Here is a 17,419-nt window from a genome sequence, read left to right as displayed (position 1 = left end):
GAAACTGATGTCAGCTGACTAAGCTGAATTGTGGCCGGTGTTCCTTTGGTGGCAGCAGAGAGGACGGTGCCCAAATGTAAAACTTACAAAGATAAAAATTTTAGAAGTGAAACAAGTGAAAATCTTGTGACATAGGATTAGGAAAAGAGTTGTTTTTACATAATAGTCCATAAGCAAGATCTATAAAAAAAAAGTGATAAATTATAGTTCATCAAATGATAAAAAGCACGAGGACTGGGTTCGGAGATCACTGGGTTGGTGAGCACATGCAGATTAGGGGAGAGAGGAGCACACGGAGAGGTGGGCAGCTCTTCTACCTGGCTGTTCCTGAGGTTTGTCCTTTTATAGTAAACTAGTAATCTAGCCGCCAGCTGCAAGAAGGGATGGTGGGACAACACCTGCTTTGTTCCCAGAGTGTCCCCAGCACCTGCCATAGGTCCTAGAACATCACAGGCACCAACAATGCCTAAGTTGCATGAATAAAGACTGAGGGACTGGAAAAGTTCTTTCCGCTGCAGGCACAGAGGGATGACAGGGTCAGAAGCTACCAGCTCCGGGGCTGAAGCTGAGAACCTCGGCTGTGTGTGACGCCCCTCTCCCCTCCTGCAGGAAAGCTCTAGAGTTGCTCTTCCTTCCCTAAATCTGGCATCCAGTGCTGGTGTTGGGGGATCCACCTTGGGCAAGTTGCCAGGGAGGGGTGGAAAGACGGACAAACCACAGACCTGTCTTTGAAGAGCTCACAACCAAGTGGCAGAGGCAGCCATGGATGCACACACAGAAACTGCAGGTCAGAACAGTGTACAAGTCACTGCGATGATGGGCCCATCTACCATCTGTTGGAGTAAATCACTGCCAAAATCAGGGACTGAGGCTCTTAGCAGAGGGAGGACGCTCTAGTCCCGACAGTTGGCTTAAGCCTTCTCATGTAGAACACGCCAATTAAGGGGACTATGAGGCTTCCATTAGGTCCCAGTGGGATTCATTAGAAGAAAATCTTGTAGACTATTGCATCTCAGAACATGTATTTGGATAACCCAGAAGAGTGAATTAATTAGAGGATTAAAAGCTCATTGAAGTTGAAAAAAATAAACTTTCGTCTTATGAAAGACACCATTGAGAATATGGAAAAAACAATGCACAGATTGATAAAATATTTACAAGCCACATATCAGACAATCAGTTATCACATATTCTTTATTCAGAATAGACATAGAACACACAGAATGGAACAAAAAGACAAAAAAAACCAAAACCCCAACAATAAATGGGCAAAGGAAAAAAGTAGGCAAAGGACCTGAACAAGTACTTCACTAACAAGGATAGCCATTAGGGAGGCACAAACTAAAACCAGGAGGAGACACCACTGTACACATATTAGAATGGCAAATATAAAACACAGTGGCACTACCTGCCAGCGGCAGTGAAACTCCCTAACAGAGAAGGAGGAGAAAGACATCTCATACATTGCTGGTAGGAGTGCAAAATGGGAAAGCCATTCTGGAAAAAACAGCTTGTCAAGTTTTTTTAAATAAAATTAAACATACACTTATCATATGACCCAGCAATCTTCCTCCTGAGCACTTTTTCTAGAAAAATGAAGACTAATGTTCACACAGAGGCTCTATTCATAATCTCCAAAACTTTGAAACAACTCAAATGTCTTCCAAAGAGTGAATGGATAAAAAGAAACTATAGAACATCTGTGTAGGGGTCACCACGATCAAAGGAACACACTGTGGACATGGACATGTGCAATAATTTGGTTTCATCTCAAAACCATTGAGGTTTGCTGCGTGAAAGAAGCAAGTCTTGAAAAGTTCCATGATAATTTCATTTTTATGACTTTCCTAAAGAGACAAAACCATTGTATTGGAGATCAGTAGTTTCTAGGGAGTATGGGTGGGGAGAAGAGATAATCATAAAGGGGTAGCAGAGTAAATTGGTTGGGATAACGTAAACATTATATTTCCTGATTATGGTGGGGGTTGGTCATACAAATTAGTGTGTGTGTGCATTAAAACTCATGGAACTGAACACACACAAAAGTCAATTTCACTTTATGATATTTTTTCTAAGTGTCATTTACTCTACCAGCTAAGTTTAACTGAAATACCAAGAGTACCCCCTCACTTACCCTGAATTGGAGTGATTAAACACATTGTACAAATATCTGCTGAAACTTGGAGCTGTTTCTGGAATTTAGAGAACCGTCAGTTGCTTATCTAAATATGTCTGAGGGCCAGTGGCTCATTAGTCCCTAGGCCAGTGGGTGAGAGGGGACCATTGGGTGGGGCACACTTAGAAGAGAGAAAGTGAGAACAATGCCATCTTGGCTCTCCGTGGCTTAGGTGATCAGGCAAAACCCAGCTGGGTTTTGTTCCCAGATTGAGGCTAACTGAGGGATGGGAGCCAACAGCTTGCCCTTGAGATCACCCTGAAAAGCAGAGCTGCCCAGCCTGACGGGATACAGCGTGTATTGCTGGCAAGAGCCACAGGGAAGTCGGTCCCCTTCACTGATCTTTTGGGCTGGTTAGCTGTGTTGGCGCTCAGTGCTGTCCATGAAAATTCTGCATGCCACCTACACTGAAATCTCCACTACAGCAGAGACCTTGAAAAACAAAATGACTGAAGACTAAGTCATGGGCCCTTCTCCCCACGCAAATAGCACCCAGCTGTGGCTGAGCCTGCGTCATCACACTAGGCACCAGACCAGGGAACGGCACCCCAGCAGAGACCAATGAGGGAGAGACCACACCCAGGCTCTTGGACTCCGTTGACTGCCTTCACCTTTCTGAGAAGATAGTCCCCTACTCTCCAGCTCTATTGCTGCTCCTACTGAGGGTACAGCTCAAAGGGTGGGGGGATGGAGAGAGAAAGAGAAGAACAGGAAACAGGCATGCCAAGCTCTGCAACTCATTCTTTCCCTCAGTGCAGTAGCAGCGGCTCCTGAACAAGACCTAGCCTGAGCAGGCACCTGAGAGAGTGAGGCTTTTAGAAAAATCTAGGATTTAAGCCAGTATCAGAGGAGGCGGAGTATTTTATGAGATCAAATAGATCCCTCCTCTTCCTCCTCCTACTCTAGTACCTAGGTAGGGAAATTATGGGAGCAAGTTTATTATTGGTTATTAGAAAAAATGTTTTAAATGTCCTATGTGTGCAAAGTGATGAGTAGAAACCTCTAGTAACTCTCACAACAGAAAGAAGAAAGGTTAGGGAAATAGATTATGGAGATAACTAAAGGAGAGACAGGAAAGGAACAATTTATACAAAGTTTAAGGTTTCCTGTCTCTTGGGTCATTTTCTTTTTTTCTAACCTGCAGAGCCCCTCCCCCCTCCCCTCCCCTCCCCTCTCCTCCCCTCCCCTCCCCTCCCCCACCTTCCCGGCTCTCTGAGGCTAGCCTCCTGTCCAGGGCACTTGCATGGGGCTGGCTCCCATCTCCTACATCCATGGGAACTTCTGGTTTGGCTCCATGCCCGGTCCTGCATCCCAAGCAATTGCAATGAGAACTGATGGGTTAGCAAGTCGGCATGGGTGGCTGTCAAATCTGCACTCGAGGTGAGTGCTTTTGACCAAAGGCAGCCCTAAATGTCACTGATGTTTTAAATGCCAAACTTTGTATTGTTAGGATGCTCAGAGGACCCTAACTCCCTAAAACCTCAGGTTTTGTGGCGATGTTTTCTTCCTTATTTGTGAGTCATGTCAGCTGAAGGAATAGAGTTTGAAGTTGGGAGGTTTAAGTAGCATATGTTTTTAGGTGACTCAAAACCAATTTTTAAAAACACACACACTTTAAAAATTTAATCGAGTTTCCAAGAAGTAGCTTTAGGAATATCTGTATAGAGATTTTGCTATTAATACTTCTTACTTGTCAAGATGTAGATATCTATAGCTTCACTTTTAGGATTATTGGCGTCCATTTATTGATAGTCACAGAGATCTATAAATTTTATACATATATCAACTCTAACATATTAACATGTCAATAGATCTTGCTGGTGTGAAAGAGGCTTCCACTATGAAGCCCAGCTGATAAGTGTCTCACTGTCATACCTATTTTTCATTGATATGTCGACTTTTTCTGATTCCCTCAATTATAAAGTTAACCGCAGGAGAAAAGAGGGAAATGAAAGGTGATACATGGAAACCGGCAGTCATGCCAGGGCTGAGGCTTAAGAATGGCAAGTGGCTCAGAAGGTGCCTGTCCCCACTTATCTAGGTATCTTCTCTGGCAAGGTAACAACAGCTGCTTGTTGAAGGCTCCTGGCTTCTACCTGCTCTGACGGGCCCTCTCTTTGCCCCTTTCATACAGCTACAAAACACAGTCAGGCACATTCATTAGCCCGGGTTTTCTTCCTAGCCTGGCATACTTTGCAGGCAACAGACAGGGGCCAGCCCCCATCAGTGGCACCTGATCATGCCTCATTTATCCTCACCCTTTCCCATTTTTCTATAACAGCACAGAATTTCTTTAAAAGAACTAAGTGAAATTATACTTGGCAGTCCTTATAAACACACACACACAACCACACTTATAAAAAAAAATTTACAAGCAAAAGAGATAATCTAGTTGGTCAAGATCCTTATAGTTAAAGAATATTTTGGGAAATTAAAAAAAAACATGGCTAATAATTTAACCATTGGTGACAAGATAAAATTAACAAAATGACTCAACCAACAAGTATGTTAGATTGCAAATACTGTGCTTGAATCAGGAGTGACAGGTAATACTATTTTGCTTGTTTGCTGGTGAATTTGTTAAATTATGCACCCCAAAACACCATTTCGCAGACATTACACACATGCTAACCCAGCTTAGAAAGTTCTTACATCTTATTTTATACTCCTCTTCCTTCAAGGTCACATCCCATCTTCTCCCCAAACCTTACTGACAACTTTCCTCTGCCCATCCTGGGTAAAACTCGCCACATCTATTATTTGTTTGTGTAAATGCCTAACTTTAAGTGTCTTCCTGAGGGATCTGTAAACTCCTGGGGACATTCACCACCTCTGGCACTTCTCTCATTCCCTTCATTGCACCTCACAGGTTCAGGGCACAAATGAACTCAATGGATTGTTCAAATATTCAAGCTTGTAGCTACACAATGTATCTCTATAAGTATGCAACTGATGAGAAGGCTAATTCCATGGCCCCGTAGCTCAGCTGGTTAGAGCAGGGGTTGGGAGCCTAACGCTCACAGACAAATCTTTAATAAAAAAAAATAATAATAACATTAAAAATATAAAACATTCTCATGTATTACAATCCATTCATTTCCTACCGCTTATGTTCATGGTTGCGAGTGGCTGGAGTCAATCACAGCTGTCCTCCGGGACAACACCAAATTTTTATTGGACAATGCATAAAGTACATGGGTCATTGTATGGCTCTCATGGAATTACATTTTAAAATATGTGGCGTTCATGGCTCTCTCAGCCAAAATGGTTCCTGACCCCTGGGTTAGAGCATCATCCCCACATGTGGGTTCAATTCCCGGTCAGGGCACATACAAGAGGCAACCAATGATGACATGAATAAGTGGAATAAGTCCAACAGTTGATTTTTTTCTCTCTGACTGTCTCCCTTCCTCTCACTAAAGCTCAATAAATATTTTTTTAAAAGAAAAAATGCTAATTATTGTAGACTTAAGGGACCCTAGAGTGATCAAACTGGAGGGATATCAGTTAGCTGATTGAATCCTATAGTCATACACTGAGCCTCGCTGTGGTGATCCTCTCGCTGTGTTGGGGTTGGGAGAGAAAGAAGAGTCAAATGGGGTCTGTAAGTTGAGGATGCTTACAGCCTATGGCTGATCATCAGGTCCATTGCTCATTTTGTAGATGAGGAAACTGAGGCTTAGAAAAGTAAGGTGACTTGCCGAGTCACGCGGTACAAGCAGCAGTGTACCGCTGTTTCTTCGGCTTCACCCCGCACATCCTCTGCCCAACTTTTGTTGCATATGAATACCATCTGTTCAATTCCTACTATTTTTTACTTAAATAATTTATAAAAGAATCTTTAGAATTATAAATGAGAAATAAATGGCAAACTAGTATCATTTCCTATAAGTAGAAGGTATATATAAATATTAAAATATATAAGTTTTAAAATGGACATAATAAAAATTGTGTTAGTACCTAAAGCCTATCATTTTGGAAAACATTACATCAAAATTCATATTGACCAATTAGATAGACTAGTGTATATATTCACATATATGTTACTATATACATACGCTATGGCCCACATTTGAAAAAATTAGTTTTTTGCAGTTCTATTTATTTGATTCAATCTGTTTTGCTCCAAATGCTAAATAAATAAATAAATAAATTCAAAACCAGGCAAGAAAAAAATGAGTCGTGCAAAAGTGAAAGTGCTAAATGGTATTCACCAAAAAGCACAATAAAGAAATTAATTAGAAGGCATATGTGAAACAGTGAGATTTGAAGAATTCAGAATTCGTCTAAAAGGGCAGGAGAAAAAAACCACTATTTTCTATCTAGCAGTTTATTTAAACTTTGCTGAAATCAAAGTTGGCACTTATATTGACTAAAAGGTTTTCCTATTTCTTTGTAGATAAAACAGTATAGCCTGAATAAAAGAAAAATCGAGTTTTTATTAACCTGAATATTTTCTAAGCCGATCATTCCAGTTAGCTAATTTTTATTGGAATTTGCCAAGGATTCACAAGAAAACTTAATTTTAACTGTCATTGTTAAAAATAACTTTTGAAAAAATGAAGTCGTAATTTCCTGTCAGCTAGTACAGAATACCAAATGCAATGTCATGTTTGATTATTGGTAATATTGTGGTGGGGCAGGCTAAACCTTGATTTTAAATGATTTTCGTTTCCTGAACACCTGTCCTGAGTTGGTGTTCTGCTTTACTTGTACAAGCCCTTTTGATTCTTTTCACATTTCAGCGGGACAGGCATTAGTATCCCCTTTGTGCAGACGAATGAACTGAGCTACCAAGAAATTTAATAACTTGCCTGAAGACACATCATGAGTATAACAAGGACACTCAGCCAGGTCCATCTCAGTTCCAAGCTTATTATTTTAACCCCAAGTGTAGCAGAACTGAAGTGCACAGAGTCCTGGCCTGAGGCACACAGTTGGCATGACAGTCCTTTGTCTTAAAATACATGAGTTGGGTTTTTCAAAAATGCTTCATAATCCAGCAATTTCGCTTAAACCTTAGATCCAATACAAAAATAAATTCAATTTAATTGAAAACTTCAGACAGCTGAATTCTAGTCCATTAAGCTTGACTAGCATGCGATTCCTAATAATTAAAGATGCTTCTGGTGTACAGCCAAAGGATTGTTGCACAGGGGCATGCTTAAATTGCTTCTTTTAAGTTAAGGTGGAAACATTCTAATAATACTGAGAGAATCTAAGTGCTGCCCAGGAAACCCATCTCCAAACGTTATGTCACTCCCTAGCTAAGAAATGTACAAGTTAAACCTTTTAGAGCCCTGCTTAAAATGTCATGAATAAAATTCCTCCCTCCCACCATTATAATATTTCCTTATTTTCCCTACATTTTCTCTAAACATGTAATTCCAAGGATTGAGAAAAAGAACTTGTTAGAATCCATGCCTTTGTGACTAGCTAGGATTAGTCTACTATTAAAACAGTGAACACCCATTATGTTTGTCACCTGATAGATACAAGGTAAACTTTCATTAAAATCATTACAGAATTTTATTATTCAATGCTTACTAGACAGTTAGACCACAGGTAGATTCATTTTGAGGAAATTTACTTCCTAATAAATTTCCTAATACAAACCCTAATACCTCTGACTGCATATAAACTGTCCGCCTCCCTCTTTTCTGACTTAGAAAGCAGCTGGTTTTGCTTTCGCAAACACACTACTACCTTAAGGGACAGAGGGACAAGAGAACTCCCTTCCAAATGCATGTGTGACCAGCTGATGCTTTGCTCCAGCGTAATTTCACACAGAACATCGAGCCCGGCAGGGTCTGACCCGACTTAGTCTGAGGGCTTGTTCAGCTTCCCCGCTACCCCAGTCCGTGGGGGGCCAGGGGTACAGCTCCCCACGCTCAGATCCCAGTGTCCTCTCCGACGGTCACGTTTCTCTCCTCTTGTGCTTGATTTCTCTTGCCTGTAAATAGAAACAGTAATAGACCCTACCTGATGCAGTTCGTGTGAAGAGTAAATAAAATAATGCACATAAGCCCCTGGCAATGGGCAAGGAGGCACCTGATTGGTGGTGCTGTTCTTATATCAGTCAGGGGCAAAGCAGGTGTTCAGCCCTAGTTCATCCTAGTTTGATGCCTGTATTGGTGGCCAGAGCTGTTTCATGCCTAGGGCATATAAAAAATAAATAAATAAAATAATGCACATAATGATGACAGATAGTTGCTCCATAAGTGTTAGCTGTTCTTAACCTGGATAGTCACTCCTGACGGGAAGCATTTCCTACCCATTTAAACCAGGCTAGGTACCCCGTTACACAGTTCTGTAGCATCTTGACCTTCCTTGCAAAACTCATTATATATTTAATTGCTTATTCAATGTTGATTTTTTTAGGTAGATTATACACTCTTCAAAAAAAAGTCTTTTTTTTTTATAATGCTAGTGTTTAGCACTGAGCCTAAAAATGGATATTTGTTAAATGAGTGAAAGTTAATTGCTGATGCTATAAGACAGATGACTTTTTTGAACATACATGTAATTATCATATTTTAAAATCGGTCAATTTCCAGGAACTATGAATCGAGAGAAGTTGATATTGTACTCTGCCTTCGTTTGTGATATCATTCAGAGGAAAACCTATTAATAATAATTACCGTAGTGCTTATCTAAGGTTTCCTTACTGTAATGCCAGTGGCCGAGGCCAGGCAGGTTCACATTGGATTTGGGCAGACGGTAGAAAAACCGTGGAGCGGGAAAGGGTTGGGCCATTCCTTTTAATAGTCTCATAACGGTGGACAAGCACACAGGCAGGGGAAGCCACCTCTCAGGCATACAAACAGCAAAATGGTCCCTCACAGTGGTGGGCAGACAATCCACGCATCCACAATCCCCCACAGGCCTACAGAGGCCACACACACGTGGCACTGCCACGCACTCACGCACCAATCAAGCAGAGTGCTTGCAGCTGGTAGTCCCGCGAGCAAGCCTAACGCAGCTAGCTGCCCCACACCAACCCTCTTCGGCTTTACAGTGTGTTCATAAGTCTTATTCTATCTCAGCAGACCACAGAATGTAAGAGTTGGGAGAAACTCCAGAGTCATCGCATCCAAAGCTTCATTCATTTCAGAGAGAAGGAAAGTGAAAGCTATCAGTGCACCGCGAGACCCCACACTTTCCGGACACCTCCCACCCAAAGGGCACGAGAAAAGCCCGAGGACTCTGCCCCTGTGATCTAAGGCTTCAAAGTGTGGATCGTAACTTTCCTGAGCGTACCTCAAAGAGCCTGTGAAAGGATAGGAAATCCCACAAAAATGGGCAGCTAGAACTGGAAGGTGGGACTACAGTAGGGAGGTCCAGGCAGAGTCTTCCCTTGGGTTTCACGAGCCAGCAGCAAGCGCTGTTGCTTCATGACCTGAGGTGACCCACAGTAGGGCCGGGTGAGACAGGCAGGGGCTGCTCCAGAGGGACCCACAGCAGTTGGCTCTGCATGACTCATGTCCCCCCATTGGAGCCAACTGGGTGACTGCTGGGCTCAGCAGACACAGCCCTGTTTCCTGGCCGGTTTGAGGAACTATTCCCGGCATCTGCCTCTGCATTCTGTCCTCTGTGCCGGCTGCAGACGTCTCCCTCCAGCTCTCCAACACGGAACACCTGGAGGACGGGGAGAGTCCCTCCGTCAGTTAGGCAGGTGGGAAACGCTTTCTGTTAATGATGTACAAGATAATGATCTTCCAAGCGACCAGAGGTTCAATTCAGTTCATCCGGCTGTGTTTCAGGAGCGTGCTTTGGGACTACGGGGCTGACTGCCAGTCCCCTGATTTTGTCCCCTCTGCAGCCTCCATAAGGGGGGATACTTGCCACACCCCCAGAGCACCCAGGGAGAGTGGGTGGCCCCCTGGGCTACTTAGTAACAGCAGAGTTGAAGCTAAGGTCAGGGTCTTCCTTTTAAATAGAGTCAGGCTCAGTCTTTAATTCTCACTGTAACCTTCCTTCCTCATATCAAGTGGGCTTGGGACAAGGAGCTGGCATGAAAGGCGGGCCAAGTGCCTGGTGTGGTGACATCTGGAGCTGGCCTCGCTGTGACGATGAGAACAAGGCTGGGGCCTTCCTCCCAGGCACCTTTGCTTCCTTCTCAAGCAGTGGTCTAAACATCTAAGAATTCCAGAAAACCCCTTCCATCTCCTAACACTGTCCTTGGAGTCCTCTCACCCAAAGCCTAGTTATGCTTCATAATTCTGTAGAAATGTCTACGTTCCCATCACATTCAGCCCGCAGTTCTGATGGGAGCTATTCACACACCCTGACTTAATGTCAAGCTAACATAAAGCAAGTTGCTTAAAACTGTCTAAACTCAACAGAAGAATAGCCACCCAGCATGATAATTATTTACTTTTAGCAGCTTGAATGCAAATGTCATTAAATCTTTACAACAGCTGAAAGAATTACACAGGGGAGCTTTTCAATTTAATATGAATGATAAATCTTGTACATGCTGTGGGATCTGCTGGCCTATAAAAACTGAGCGAAGCAGTTTCTACAAGGGCTTAGTTTGCCTGAAATAACTTAGGAACAAAGCTTCATTCTTCCTATGGGGGAAGGGAAAGGAAAGGGAATAGGAGATTTGGAAGAAGGGGCCAGCCAAGTAGCCAGCCAACCAGACTCAGCAGAAGTGCTTGGGCAGAAGCTGTACTTCTGCAAAATTCAACAAATTATGCCCCATTACGTGCAAGGCTCTGCAGATGTGGATCCTGCCTTCCAGTGAAAGAGAACCAAGTATAAATAAACGCTGTCAGTCCCCCCCAACACAAAAAGAGAGGACACACCGGAATGAACCAAGCCAACTTGAATCCAGGACATTGAATCCAGAGACCCAGTATCCCCATATGGTTTATCAATACGTGTTTGTAAAATCCAAATTTTCTCTAACTCTTTCCTTTACCTAGTCTAGGCAGATGTGGTCTTGACGTTTTATCTGTAGAATGTGGTCTAAAAATTAGAAACCTCTCTAAATCATTTTTTAAATTGAATTTATTGGAGTGGCATTGGTTAATAAAATTATATAGGTTTCAGCTATACAATTCTATAATATAGCATCGGTACATTGTTCTAAATAATTCTTGAGTGGCAAAATAATTCATTAATGTGAACTTGTGGATTTTCTCCTGGTTTTATTCAGCCTCCCTCCCTTTAAGACAAGGCCTTTGCTGTGTCTTGGGGAGGCTTATGTGTCAAAAATACACAGTTTCTTCAGGACATTTCTCTTCTGCCTGGCCAGGTAGCTCAGTTGGTTAGAGTGTTGTCCCAATATGCCAAGGTTGTGTGTTTGACCCTCGGTCAGGGCACATACAAGAGTCAACCAATGAATGCATAAATAAGTGGAACAACAAATTGATGTTTCTCTCTCTCCCTCTCTCTCTCTCACTCTCTCTCTCTCTCTCTCTCTCTCTCTCTCTCCCTAAATATCAATTAAGAAAGAAGACATTTCCCTTCTGTTAGAAAATGCTGTACCAAGTGTCCGGGGAGATGAGGGTGTTGGCTTGAGCCTGGAAAGGGTAAGAAGTGAATCCTGGGGAGCTGCTCAGAGGCAGTGTCCTGGGGAAAGTTTTAAGTGGGAGAGTGGCAAAAATTAAGAGAAGGGCCAGTGTGTTTATGAAATAACTTGCAAACAGCTAGCCAGGATTTTACAGGCTTCAATAATCCTGCCTCCCACTTTCTAACCTTGCCTGAGGACCCGGAGGCACATGCCTTTCCTCTCCCAACTACAGAGAACCCTCTTCTGTTTTCCTGAAGATTGCTAAGCTTTTTCTCAAGGCCCCACCAGTTCTGCACTGGAGTGGATGATGACTTCAGACAGAATTCATATATTAGGTATAGATAACAGAATTTATAATTAAACAAAGAAAATAACAACTTTTGTCTTATATCTGGAGCTGGGGAGGGTATGAAAACGTCATCTACGTCATCTTTACTCAGGCATAGAGAAGAGAGAGAAGACCCTTGACCTCCCATGTCTCCTCTTAACTTGTATACTTCTTAGAGGTTGCTCTCCCAGAAGGGCATGGGGGGTCCAGACCCCAGAATCAGCAGAGCTATTAGTTTAGCAAGCTCACAGCCTAAGATGGGAGGCAGGTTGGCCCAGGTTAGCAAGGATGGAGAACTAACTGATGACCAAAGCAGGAAGCCCCCCCAGCATCGGCATGCTCTGTGCCAGGCATGGGTCCAAAGACTTCACCTATTAGAACTCATTTAATCCTGGTTTTCTATCAGATGGTACTCATCTACCTCTGTTTCACAGGTAAGGAAACTGAGGTACAGAGAGAGTAAGTGCTGCCCAGCCAGGAAGGGGCAGGCAGAGCCAGGACTCACACCTGGAGTCTGACTCCAGGTCTGTGCTCTTCTACCAGGGGCTAGGTTGGCATGTGCTGAAGGAACAGCGGATCAGGAATTCATGTGTGCTCTCATATCGTGGAAGTTTCTTGACCCTTGGCCCAACTTCAGTGGACTGGGAGCCCTGAGGACATCTGAGATTGAATTTCAGGCTAGTCCAGTAGGACTGGAATTTGGAGCTAGATTTTAATGGGATGTTATTACAAATAATAAAATGGCTCTTTTTCTCTGAGCATGTAGATGGCTTTTGCTAACTGCTGCATAGTTCACCAATAACTTAGTTTGTTCTTTTTCATGCTCTTAATAAATAGGAACCCATTTCTTCTTAAGACAGAGACTCTCCCCCTCAGCATAGGCCGATTGGTTAGAGAGTTGTCCTGATACGCCCAGGTGGCAGGTTTGATCCCTGGTCAGGGCACATACAAGAATCAACCAATGAATGCATAAATAAGTGGAACAACAAATTGATGTTTCTCTCTCTCTCTCTTTCTCCCTCTCTCTCTTTCTCCCTAAATATCAATTTAAAAAGAAGACATTTCCCTTCTGCAAAGAAGGGAAATTTCCCAAGCCTGCAAAGAGAGGAAAATTAATATGACAAATTCTTTGGCAGGTTTTTATGACTAAGTTGCCTAAAAGGCCCCACAAACCTGTTTTCTGGGAGGGAAAGCGGAAGAAAAACCAATCTTTACATTTCTGTTACCAGATTCAAGGGGGGTTCATTGTTTGGGGTGCTCTATTCAAGAATGAGACATTGTTGTCATTAGGTAATTTTGTTTACCTGCAGCAAGTGAAGGAGACGGGGTGGGGGGGTGGGGGCTGGGATTCACATCCAAAACTCTACCTCCTAGAGCCCAGGCTCAGCTAGGGCTTACACACACTGTTTGGCTAATTACCTGTCAGCCCAGGCTTAGCTAGGGCTTACACACACTGTTTGGCTAATTACCTGTCCATTTCTTCTTTGCACTTGGCTACACTTATCCAGTTGGGTGCCTGTCAAACTCATCTTGTTTACAACTGTGTCTGCAAAAATACTGTGCTTCATTTTAACATTTAACAAGAAGAGCATTTGGTAAGAACTGCCCAGCCCCTGAGACCCTTGTCCTGTCTAACATTACTTTTGTGAACTGATGTATTGTTACAGTGTCACAAATTACAAAACCTCATTTTTGTTCAGGGGTCACACTCTACTTGCTCCCAACCTGGATCACCTGCTTTGATCTACTGTCCAAAGAGCAGAGTCCTTCCTGTGCGATGGCAAGGTTGCAGACCTCGCACAAGGGGCCTCATTCAAAGAAGCATCCCAAGCCCAACCTCCCTCCCCGCCTACATGCTCTGACCAGGAAATAGCTTCAGATCCACTGACTTTGATCAAGCTTACAGGATCCATTCCTGTGTTCCTGCTGTCTCTTAGCAACACCTTACAGTGTGGCTTTATTCAGTTGCCATCACCACCTGCCACCTGAGAAAGGAAATCTTCCAGCGTAAGGAAAAACCTTGTAGGTCTAGTAGGATGCAACCACTTTCTAATGCACACACATGGCACTCTAGGTCCAGATTTGCTGGATCTGATTTCAAATTTTCCATTAAATGATGCAATTTATTTATTTATTTATTTTTTGCTGAAATATATGCTATTTAATTACATGTTATTCTTTCTAATAAATAATAAATAAAAGGTATAAATTTCTAAGCCAGAAATCCTAATTTTCTGTTTGGAAAATACTCACTCTGTGTATCCATGACCACATAATTATTAGGTTACTTCATAACGAATAATGTAATTCACCCATGAACTCGGCATTAACCCTAAACTGAAACCCTCTCTACATTCTGTTCACGCACCAAGCTTTCCTTCCTCCACTCACATGGCCCCTGAAGCTCATCCCCATTAAGCATCTTCCCCTAATGAAAAGGAACAGAGATGATGACTTTTCTCAGGTTAGGACGTGCAGAGAGTAACCAGAGCGGCTTTCCTATTCAGCCATCGCCGCTGTAGGCCTACTGTGATGATTACACAAAGTGGTCAACCTTTGCCCTTATGCTGCTGATGTTTCTTGTATATGTCTAAAAATTCTTCTTTGCATATATGCTTGCCTGCCTCAGACTTCAAGCTTACAGAGAGCAGAAAAAGGATCTTCCATCTATTTTGTGCTTTATAAAGGACCTACGGAAACATTTAATAAATCCTTTTAATAATGCTTAAAGTAACTTACAGGGAGTCAATAGTATAATTCCTGCAATTACTTCTAATTGGATTTATATAATGCTTTTTTCCCCAAAAGAGCTTTTTGGAAGCTACAAACAACACAATACATGAACAAAAACAACTGGCCATACATGGTTCACAACAGCACACAAAGGCGGTAGAAGGTCAATTAGCAGAGGACTGTAAGGGAAAGTTCACTTACTAAAACAGATTGAGGATGAGAAAGGATTTTGTTATTAGCATTTTTTTTAAATGGCATGAAACATAGGAATGATTTATTTAACTTGAAAACATTTGTTTTTTTTTAATTGTTTAAAGTATAAAGTAAGCTGGTTCTTTAGGAGAATAGTTATCACTGTTGGAGGAACATTATTCACAAAGTAGATCTAGAAAATTAGGTCAACAAGCTCAGCCAAAGAGAAATACTACTGTAATTCCTTGGCCATGGGCCCACCCAAGAACTCTTTAAACATTAATCTAAGCCACAACAGAAATACATTTTCACAAAACAGCACTACTTATGATCCCAAAGATAGCTTGAAATTCTGTTCCATTTTGGATCGACTCCAACAGTGCCAACCACCTTGCTTGACAAGTGGGCAGTCTGGACGGCGTCACAGGTCAATGACTTAAGAACGTGAAATGGAGGGACTAGAGGGCATGAGGAAAGAACTGAAGGAATTAATTAAAGAGAAGTTCATTTAGAGTGGCTTTGCCATAGGTGAGCTTTTTAAAATTTTTTTTTCTTTTCTTTTTTTTGTGAGAGATAAAGACAGAGACAGACAGGCAGGAAGAGAAAGAGATGAGAAGCATCAATTCTTTGTTGCGGCACCTGAGTTGTTCATTGATTGCTTTCTTGTGTGTGCCTTGATCAGGGGGCTACAGCAGAGTGAGTGACCCTTTACTCAAGCCAGCAACCTTGGGCCCAAGCCAGCAACCTTAGGCTTCAAGCCAGAGACCTTAGGGCTCAAACCAGTGACCATAGGGTCATGTCTATGACCTCACCATCAAGCCAGTGATCCCATGCTCAAGCTGGTGAGCCCACGTTCAAGCCGACAACCTCAGGGTTTTGAACCTAGGTCCCTCTGTATCCTAGGGCAGTGCTCTACCCACTGCACCATCTGGTAAGGCTACCACAGGTGATCTTGAAGGTAAGAAACATTTATGGAGCACCTATTAAGTGTAATGCTTTTTGTAATGATAAAAAAGTTTTTTGATTTAAATTCTAAACATTATAACTACAAATAATCACACTCTTTGAGGTTATAAATATTGAAGGATCTGCTTTACTGTCTATCAGTAGAGTTAAGTTTCATTTGGGGAAATTCAAGTCCTTGAGTAACTGGAGTTTCCCCTCCTTCACCTGCCTTGCTCCTTCATGAATTTATCAGACCTTTAGTTCAGCATCTCTAGTAAAGGACTTTGGGGCAGGGGTGGAATCAGAGCTCCCCATCGTTCAGAGGGATCTAAGTGATATGCCTCAAGGGTTCTTCAACAAGATTAGGAAGTGGGAGGCAGCGGTATTACATCCTTTAATCTGCAGGATAACTGTGGGCAAGTCACTTCATAAATGCATCCATCCTTCACTTACTTTTTGTGTTTTCTCTCATGCTTAAAACTCTCCAAACGCTCCCCATTATACTGAGAATAAAATCCACACTCTTTACCTGAGACTCCGAGACCCTGTGTGATCTGGCCCTACCTCTGGCCCTGACTTTGCCAGTGATTTAGGCTCTCTATTAACCCCGCAGGTACATAGAACTCTTCTGCGAACCCTACCAGAAACCTTCCCCTCCTGATTACTAATAGCTGTTGCCTGTCATTCAAGTCTCATTCAACTCAGTCCCCTTCTCCATGATGCCTTCTCTCCTCATACAGACTAAACTATTCATTTCAGTGCCTCTCACCTCATCCCTCCCTTCTGTTTTATTTTCTTCTAAGCACTTGTCACAATCTGAAGGTTGATGTCCACATTTCATTTACTTATCATTTCCTCCTCCTACCAGAATGCATGTCCTATTCACTGCTGTATCTCCACTGCCTAGGACAGTGCCATACACCTGGTGGTCAAGAAATATTAATGGACTGAATCAATCCAGAAGTCATTTGTTTGTCCATAGCGTGACCCTAGTCATAGAAAGCAAAAGCATCACCTCTGAACAAGATAAAATGATCCATGATAAAACTCATGAGATTTTTTAAAATTTTTATTTATTTATTTATTTATGTATTTATTTATTTATTTATTTATTTTACAGAGACAGAGAGTGAGTCAGAGAGAGGGATAGACAGGGACAGACAGACAGGAACGGAGAGAGATGAGAAGCATCAATCATTAGTTTTTCATTGCACATTGCAACACCTTAGTTGTTCATTGATTGCTTTCTCATATGTGCCTTGACCGCAGGCCTTCAGCAGACCAAGTAACCCCTTGCTGGACCCAGCGACCCTGGGTTCAAGCTGGTGGGCTTTTGTTCAAACCAGATGAGCCCATGCTCAAGCTGGCGACCTCGGGGTCTCGAACCTGGGTCTTCTGCATCCCAGTTCGACGCTTTATCCACTGCGCCACTGCCTGGTCAGGCAAAACTCATGAGATTTTATGCTAGATGGGCCAGTTAACCCCTTTTTACTTTGACTTTACATAATTAACAAGTTTGCTTTAC

At 42.5% G+C, this 17,419-nt stretch overlaps 1 protein-coding gene and 1 pseudogene across 2 annotated transcripts in view; one reads left to right on the top strand and one right to left on the bottom strand.

Moving 5' to 3' along the window:
* Positions 1 to 17,419, bottom strand: part of PSD3 (pleckstrin and Sec7 domain containing 3) — a 597,461-nt gene that overhangs the window by 466,187 nt on the left and 113,855 nt on the right. The window lies entirely within an intron of this gene.
* Positions 8,201 to 8,344, top strand: LOC136404734 (small nucleolar RNA SNORA48; annotated as a pseudogene).

This window comes from Saccopteryx leptura, chromosome 4 (genome assembly GCF_036850995.1).
Source record: "Saccopteryx leptura isolate mSacLep1 chromosome 4, mSacLep1_pri_phased_curated, whole genome shotgun sequence".
Taxonomy (NCBI): domain Eukaryota; kingdom Metazoa; phylum Chordata; class Mammalia; order Chiroptera; family Emballonuridae; genus Saccopteryx; species Saccopteryx leptura.
Note: the sequence above shows the minus strand (reverse complement) of the source record. Positions and strands in the feature narration are given on the sequence as shown.